At 43.0% G+C, this 7,650-nt stretch overlaps 1 protein-coding gene across 3 annotated transcripts in view; it reads right to left on the bottom strand.

Moving 5' to 3' along the window:
* The window catches only part of Mios (meiosis regulator for oocyte development), a 35,759-nt gene extending 32,117 nt beyond the window's left edge, over positions 1-3,642 (bottom strand). For 2 of the 3 annotated variants that reach the window (XR_003378394.1, XM_013352457.2), the window contains exons 1-2: positions 3,572-3,642; positions 1,188-1,255 (exon numbers count right to left, since the gene is read on the bottom strand). The gene's annotated coding sequence lies outside the window, so the exon portion shown is untranslated. Of the gene's footprint in view, positions 1-1,187; positions 1,256-3,005; positions 3,526-3,571 lie in introns of those variants that run through there. The other variant, XM_005363714.3, reaches the window with a different exon arrangement.
* Positions 3,643-7,650: the final 4,008 nt, after the last annotated feature.

Here is a 7,650-nt window from a genome sequence, read left to right as displayed (position 1 = left end):
AAAAAAAATAAAATAAAATAAAGGTGTATGCCACCACCACCCAGCCTTCACAGAGATTCTAAACTAATGTCTTCATAGCAAACACTATACTGAGTCATCTCTCCATACCAGAATAATCATTGTATAACATGAGCAACCAGTTTCCACAATTAATTTCCACAATTAACTGTAAATACCTTCAGCCTCTACCTATTGCTCTAACCTTTTGGCATACTCTACTTGCTGTGTTTTAGCTACATTTTTTTTCTTTTCAGTTCCTGGAATCCACCCCAATTCCCAATCACCGTATCTTTGCAAATGGTGTTCTCCCTGGCTCTAACATTCCCTCACTCTTTTAATCAACCACATTCTCCTGTCCAGAAATACAGTCTCACTGACTAGTATTCTCTCTTTAATCCACTGCGTCTCTTTTACTACATTATGTCTTCCAAGACAAAAGATGAAGTATCTTTTGTTTTCCATTGTACTTCTAGTACAAAGCATGAAACTGTCACTTAGTAGGTGGTGAATATTTGTCTAATGAATGCATGTGTTCAGAGGCCCCTGAACACTTCTCACAACAGTTATTTCAACGTTTTGCCTATTTCCTCATGCTTCCATCCTTTCCTACACCAGAAAAATCAACATTTCTTTTTCATAGTGGAACCTGGCTCTAAGCCAAGAACAAAGCTCTCACTGTTATAATTGGTTCTAGTGACAGAAGACATCCTAAAAGGAGATTACTTTAATACGTTGTATTCTATTATTCTGTAACTGTTTATTTAGCACCTTGTATATTCTGGGCACTGTTTTCAACTCTGGGAATACAGTGTTCAAGAGGGACAGATAAATTCTATTCTAACAAAACTGCATTCTAATAACAGACCTACCCAATAGAAAAGAATTTGAAAACCAAAAAATGAGAAGGAAGCAAATCATGTAATAGGAACCGGCTAAGACAGCAAAAAGAAAAACTAGATGCCACCTAGAGCAATGGTTCTCAGCCTGTGGTTTGTGACCCCTTTGGAAAGCTCTATCTCCAAAAATATTTACATTACAATTCATAACAGCAGCAAAATCACAGTTATGAGGTAACAATGTACAATGTTACAGTTGTGGGTCACCACAATATGAGGAACTGTATTAAAGGGTCACAACATTAGGAAGGTTGAGAACCACTGCCCTGGAATAAGAGATAATAGGCATACCTATGTTCTCACAAGTAGAAGCAGCTCCTCAATAAATATTGACATGTCTTGAGAGTCTTGTTATGTCCCTGGGGAAAAAGAAAAAAAAAGAACTCAATACTTATATAAACATACTTTAACCTAGGATTCCATACTATAATTTTATTCTTGATACAAAGTATATATGGTAAAAAAATAAAATAAAACTTAGACTACATACAGGAAAATACAGTTCAAAAATTCAAGTGTTACTGTAAACTAGGTATACTACAATCTTGGCATTTGAGAGGAGGAGGTGAGAGGATCCAGCGTTCAGAGTCGACCTCAGACACAGGAAATACATCTCAAAAACAACTAAGATCCCTGTTTATGATGGTTACTTTGAACGCCAATTTAACATAATCCCGAATCACCTGATAAGAGAATCTCAGTGCGGGATTGTATAGATTAGATTAACCTGTGGGCATGTCTAAAGGGGATCTATTATCTTGATTACATTAATTGAAGTAGGAAGACCAATACAGAGTGGGTGGTACCACTCCAGCAGACAGGGATCCTGAACTGTCAGAGAGCAGACAAAGCTAGCTGAGCAGTGAGCATGCACAATTAGTTTACTGACTTCAGCTCCTGACTACAAAAGTGAAGTTACTAGCCGCTGCAAGTCCCTGCCACCTTGACTTCCCCAAAATGAAGGAGGTAACCTGGAAAGTTAGCTAAAATGGACTCTTCTCCCTGAGGGTTCTTCTGTCACAGCAGCAGAACTAAACCGAAGACACTGTCATTTTAACGCTGATTTACATGATTCTCAGTGAAGAACCAATCAGCATTCTTATGCTATGCTCGTAAAATACTGTTACCATCCACAAAATTATGACAGAAACACATACAAAAACCACAGACCTTTTGAGTTAGAAAGGAACTAATGAATCTTTTTCATTTTGTGAGGGGATGGAGTTAAGAACAGCCAGGTCTGTCAGCTCCCAGCTTAGACAAGTACTGTAGAAAGGATCAGCTACCCAGGGTGAAATGAAAATGGCAAGGAGTGACAGTGAGCTGCTGGCCAGGGAGGCTAGCAAAGATGGCCCTGGAAAAGGCAACGTCTATAACCACCCTGGGGAGATCTAATACACCATAGAGATGGTGCTTGCTCACTAACATACATACTATGAATCTGGAAGAGAGAAAAGTAAGTAAATAAATAAGGACTCAGAAGTTCTTCAGTCACTTGCCAGCTTAGACTCTTACCAGTCCCTTAATAGTGGGTAAAATCTACCTTATTTCCTCCTCCCAAAGTTCTGCCTTCCAAGACTAAGGACTCTCTGCTTCACACAGATGATGGTATCTCTACTATTCTTCAGACAGCCCTGGGACTGAATGCTTTCAGATGCTGGAGACATTGTAAAATTCGTGAGGAGGTAGGAGTTTGCAATAATTTAGGTCCTTATCTTCAGACTGAGAAAGTGCTCATTTTCCTTCAATGGTTTCTCAGCAAATGAGAACCATGGAGAGTCTCTGTTCACCACTAGAATATTTAGAACACTATCAAAAGAAATACAACGAGCCATGGCCTGTAATTCTCTAGCAGGCACAGTTCAAAAGTAATAAATGAAATTTAGAGTATCTTTTAACTTAAGCTATCCAATAAAAAATGTTTAAAAATATACAACCAACGTAAAGAAATTGCTAAACTTTTTACATTTTTTTTTTTTTATTAAATCATGGGACTCTAGTCTTTACACTTAAAACGCGCCTCAACCCCACGTGGCTACTGGACACAAGTTCAATACGATAACGCAAAAACATAGAAATCTCTGCTGTGGGGTTTGTCTTCTTTCTTACCGAGCTACATCGCTGTACGATACAGTTTCGGGAAACTTGCAGTACTACCGTCTCCAAGACAATGCATAGCACACATCTAAATTTTCGTTAAGCTAATAGTTATTCAAAAGAGTCGACAAGAGTAGTCATTTGCTGAGCAATTCGGCAAGGCCGAGGCTTCATTCCTCTCAAGGAATTTGCATTATTCGTGTCGGAAGCGAGCAGAGAACGAAGCTCACAGGGTGACAGGCCCTTTAACAAGAATTTAATAGGGTACAACTGGAACTCATCACGTTGTTATTCCGGGTACACCAGGCACCTGATCGCGACTCCCACGTCCCAGACACCCGGCTGAGCCGCTCGGCACAGGGAGGGGGGGGACGCGGTTCCACACGCGCGCCGCGGCCGCACAGAGGACGGCTGCCACGCGGCCGCGGGACGCCCGAAGGCTCCACACGAGGCCGCCGGGCGCCGGACCGTCCCACTGAGCAGAACGCCGCCCGCCCGCGAGGCTCTGAAGCAGCGGCCGCAGCGGCCACCCCGGGGCCCGCCCGCGCCGAGACCCGCTCCAGGCCGCACTCACTGACCTGAGGAGGTGGCGCGCCGCCACACAGCCGTTTCCGGCCTGACGCCGCCCCGCCCGCCGCGGGAGCCGCGCGCCGGTAAGATGGCCGCCGAAGCGCGGGCGGTGACCGGGGCCACCCGCGGGGCCCACGACCGAACCGCCGCTGCGGCCTGGGAAGCGGACGCCACGCCCCGAGTCACGCCCTCCCCGGCCCGGGGCCGCCCCGGGGCGGGGCCGCCGCTCGGAGTCACCGCCCCCTCTCGAGCGCTCCGCCCAGGGGAGACCCCGCCCTCCTCCCAAGCGCTCCGCCCAGGGGAGACCCCGCCCTCGCCTGTGGGCGGAACCACAACCTAGAATTCCCGCCTTCCTCCCTCGCGGCTCCGCCCAGCGCAGGCCCTGCAGCCGTGAAAGCTAGCCTGGAGTTTGCATTTATTCTTAGGAGCCAGATAGCACGATCAAACCAGTGCACATGCTTTGACATATGTGGTCCATTTTAATTAGCACTGAAAAATAATGACGGGCGATGTAGTAGAAAGCTAAGGATTTGGGGCTCATGATTGCTCCCTTTGGTTATCAGGAACACCAAACCACCCTTTGTTCCAGTGTACCTCCTAATCTGCTCTCCGGGTTATCGAACCTGTCAGAGCTTCCCTTCCAGTAACCCTTACCTAGTAGCCTAATACTACACAACGCCTGCATCAATCACTTCATTTCATCTTATCATGTAAGTAATTATATTGACAAATCACCACAAGAAGGGTGATTACAATACAGAGAGCAAGAGAGACAGAGTCACGTACATATTATAGTCCTATTGACCCTCCGTGTCCTCCAGCTCTGCCCCTGCAGGTTCAACCACCACAGATCAAACTATCTTCTTAAAATTGGGCATGTTGTTGTTACTGTGCCTGATTTATAAATTAGCTTTTATATAGCTATATTTGAATAGGAAAATATAGTATGTTTAAGTTGGATACCAGCCGCAGTCTGAAGTGTCTACTGATGGACTTTATGCACATATATATTAATTAAGGGGAAACTAATATATGAATAAACCAAGGAGGTGAAGAGAGCGTGAGAAGCCATATGATAAACGCACTGGAAATTAGTTTACTGCCTCTGCACAGGCTTTTTCAGAAAGGCAGCTGTGGAGTCCCTGATGATCTTAACTAGGGTAGTGATATAACCAGTTGTTCCACAAAGAGCTGGAAAGGTAGAATAGCCAAGTAAAAGATAATGAAGACTCAAATTACTAGTGCTGAGACAAGCAGGCCGCTTGTGACGTAATTCAGAAGGTGAGACTAACCAAGTAAATGATGAAGATTGATTTTAGGGTGTAGCTCCTGAGTGCCATTAGGATCCCTTCAGTTGACTGACAGCCTATGCTTGTGTCCTTGCGCTTGGTTGTGGGCATGGTGGTAGCGATTGGTCATTTTAGTAAGAGGATCAATTTGAGGTGAGGGATATATTACATTCTTGACTCCTGCTATGTAAAGAACATGAAATATAATCAAGGGAATAATATATCAAAAGATCCATCACTTTAGCTTGACCCTATCCCTCTTCTAGTTGGTTTTGGCCTGGGATATATAAGTAAGTAAGACCAACCTTACATCTTTTAAAAACGGCTATATTGGCACCTGCCCTAGTTGAGGCAAATCCCATCAATAAATGATTTTACTTCTTATTTCAGAAAAATAGAATCAAAACTGCTAGATAGGAATCCTAAAGCCCCTCCCCCCCCGTTGCTTCCCGCCCCAGCACCCCTTCTTCAATTACTGGAACCCTTGTAGCTGACATATGGAGCAAGTGCATGGCTTCTGCTCTTGTGAGACTTGAAAATATCTGCTTGGGTTTTTTCCTATGCTTGGGTATCTTTAGCCTCACCATTTCTGCTGGTTACCCCATTTACATGCTCAGACCACTCTGTTTTCCTCAAAGGAGTTTTTGCTCTGCCGAACCCCACTTTCTTGTGTCTTCTAGAATTTTCTCCACTGTCTTTCATACCTACCACGTTGTTTGACAGAGGTAACGATGATATTCACGCTGCCATTCCAGTGGCCAAGGCTTCACCCTTGCACGTCATGTCATACGCAGTTGACCGCTTCTCTCTCTTGAAATACTCTCTTCACTCGGCTCCCCATCATTAGCCTGGTCTTGTTTGTTTTGGCCCCTGTGAGTTGGTCGTTTCTTTGACCAGACAAATGTAGTGTTGCTTCTGTGCTCTGCCCTGGCTTGTCTCCCCAGCTGCAAAGTTCCTTAACTGCAACATCGCATGAATTAGCCTCTGCTTAATTCAAAGCTGGTCTCTTATCCAAGACTGTGTAAGACTTCATGTATAAAGCGATGTCTTACTTACCTGTAATCATCCTCCATTAAGTTTTACAGCCCAACAAGTTCAGTTTTCATTGTCTTCTCCTCCCTTCCTCATCCTGTCTCGTATTTCTTCCTTTCCTTTTTTCCTTTTTTAAATTCTTTGTTTTGTTTGAGACAGGGTCTTGTTGTACTTACCAGGTTGACCACAAACTCCTGATCTCTCTACCCTTTCTTCTGAGAGCTGAGATTACAGTTGTGAGCTACCACGTTTGGACCATCTGCCACTTTATGAGAGCATATCTGCCTCCAAGTTTTAGCAAGACATTTGGTGACTCAGTTTCTTTTTCTTTTTTTAAAAAATATCCTTTCGCCTCCCTTTCAGCTGGATGCTGTCAAAAAGTTGTGAGTGAGCATTAAGTGTGTTCCTTATAAGAGAATCATCTCTCATCCACTGCCTGGCCAATAGTATAAATCAAGCAACAGGTATGAATCAGAAAGGAAGCTACATGCTCAGGAAGGCAAATGTAGCTCATTAGACTAAGTCAGTGTAATTTTGGAAAGTCGAAGGCATTTACATGGGTTTTGTGGGCAGCATGTTACAAACTGCTTAATGACTCAACATAGACGAGCTGCATACTTGGAACTGGGGCAATGTGCATGGCTTTCAGAGGCGGTTAACGGACTTCGACCATGTTGGGCTATGCAAAGCATGCAGATAGTACCGCATATGCCCTAGTATTTTGCAGCTTAAGTTTTTAAGAAGCGCTTAGCATTTTAAGAAGCATTTCCTGGTCAGAAAGAAGTTATAAATACACAATAAAGACAAATTCAGATGGTAAACACCTCTAAATAGTTTACAGTGTTGGATAAATGTACCTAGGCTTAGGAGAGAGAATTAAAAAGAGTATAGAAAGAAGTAAAAAAAAAAAGAATAAGCCACGTACAGATGGAATATATACAGAGAGTCTGGACTATGAATATTATTGTGTTTTCTTTGAATTTTTTGACTCTGAAGGAGCTAAGTAAAGAGAGACATTTCTTTGTATGGGATGCTAAGTTAAACCAACATAAAGGTATCTTAACTTTAAAATTTGAGTCTAAGGTTATGTTGTTTTGGAAAACAGGTTCTTCTTTTGTTTCCATAGCAGATGAGAACCTGTGGATTAAAAACAGACTAATGTGGTCTGATGGACCAAGACCCCCTGAAAGCTTGTCATGAACACCCCCCCCAAATCACTTCACCCAACTGCTGACTAAGATGAACCTAGCACACAGGATACACCATGAAAGACCTGATTGACAGCACCCCGATCAGCATGAAGTAGTCCAGAAAACTACACTCAAATCCCCAAATATTGTTTATAAATGTTTGTTTACATTTAAAGGGGGCTATGCTATCAAGATTTGCATTGGTATGGATCTTGTCCTATTGATACAAATTATAGGTCAGTCTTCTTATATGTGTATTTCTGCTCTTGATTAAGGTATTATGTTTGTGAAGCTCATTTAAAAAATGTAATGTAATTAAGAAATATAGGTTAATAGATAGTCATCTATAATACTCAAGCTTGTAGTCATGTTTGTTTGATTTTCTAGCTATACAGAGAGATATATTTCAGTTAGATAGGTATTCTTCAAATCTTTCAGAGACCTTCACAATATGGCATTTAAAATGTTTTAAGAACTTAAGACTTGCCGGGCAATGGTGGCGCACGCCTTTAATCCCAGCACTCGGGAGGCAGAGGCAGGCGGATCTCTGTGAGTTCGAGACCAGCCTGGTCTACA

Source organism: Microtus ochrogaster, linkage group LG10 (assembly GCF_000317375.1).
Source record: "Microtus ochrogaster isolate Prairie Vole_2 linkage group LG10, MicOch1.0, whole genome shotgun sequence".
In the NCBI taxonomy this organism is placed as follows: domain Eukaryota; kingdom Metazoa; phylum Chordata; class Mammalia; order Rodentia; family Cricetidae; genus Microtus; species Microtus ochrogaster.
Note: the sequence above shows the minus strand (reverse complement) of the source record. Positions and strands in the feature narration are given on the sequence as shown.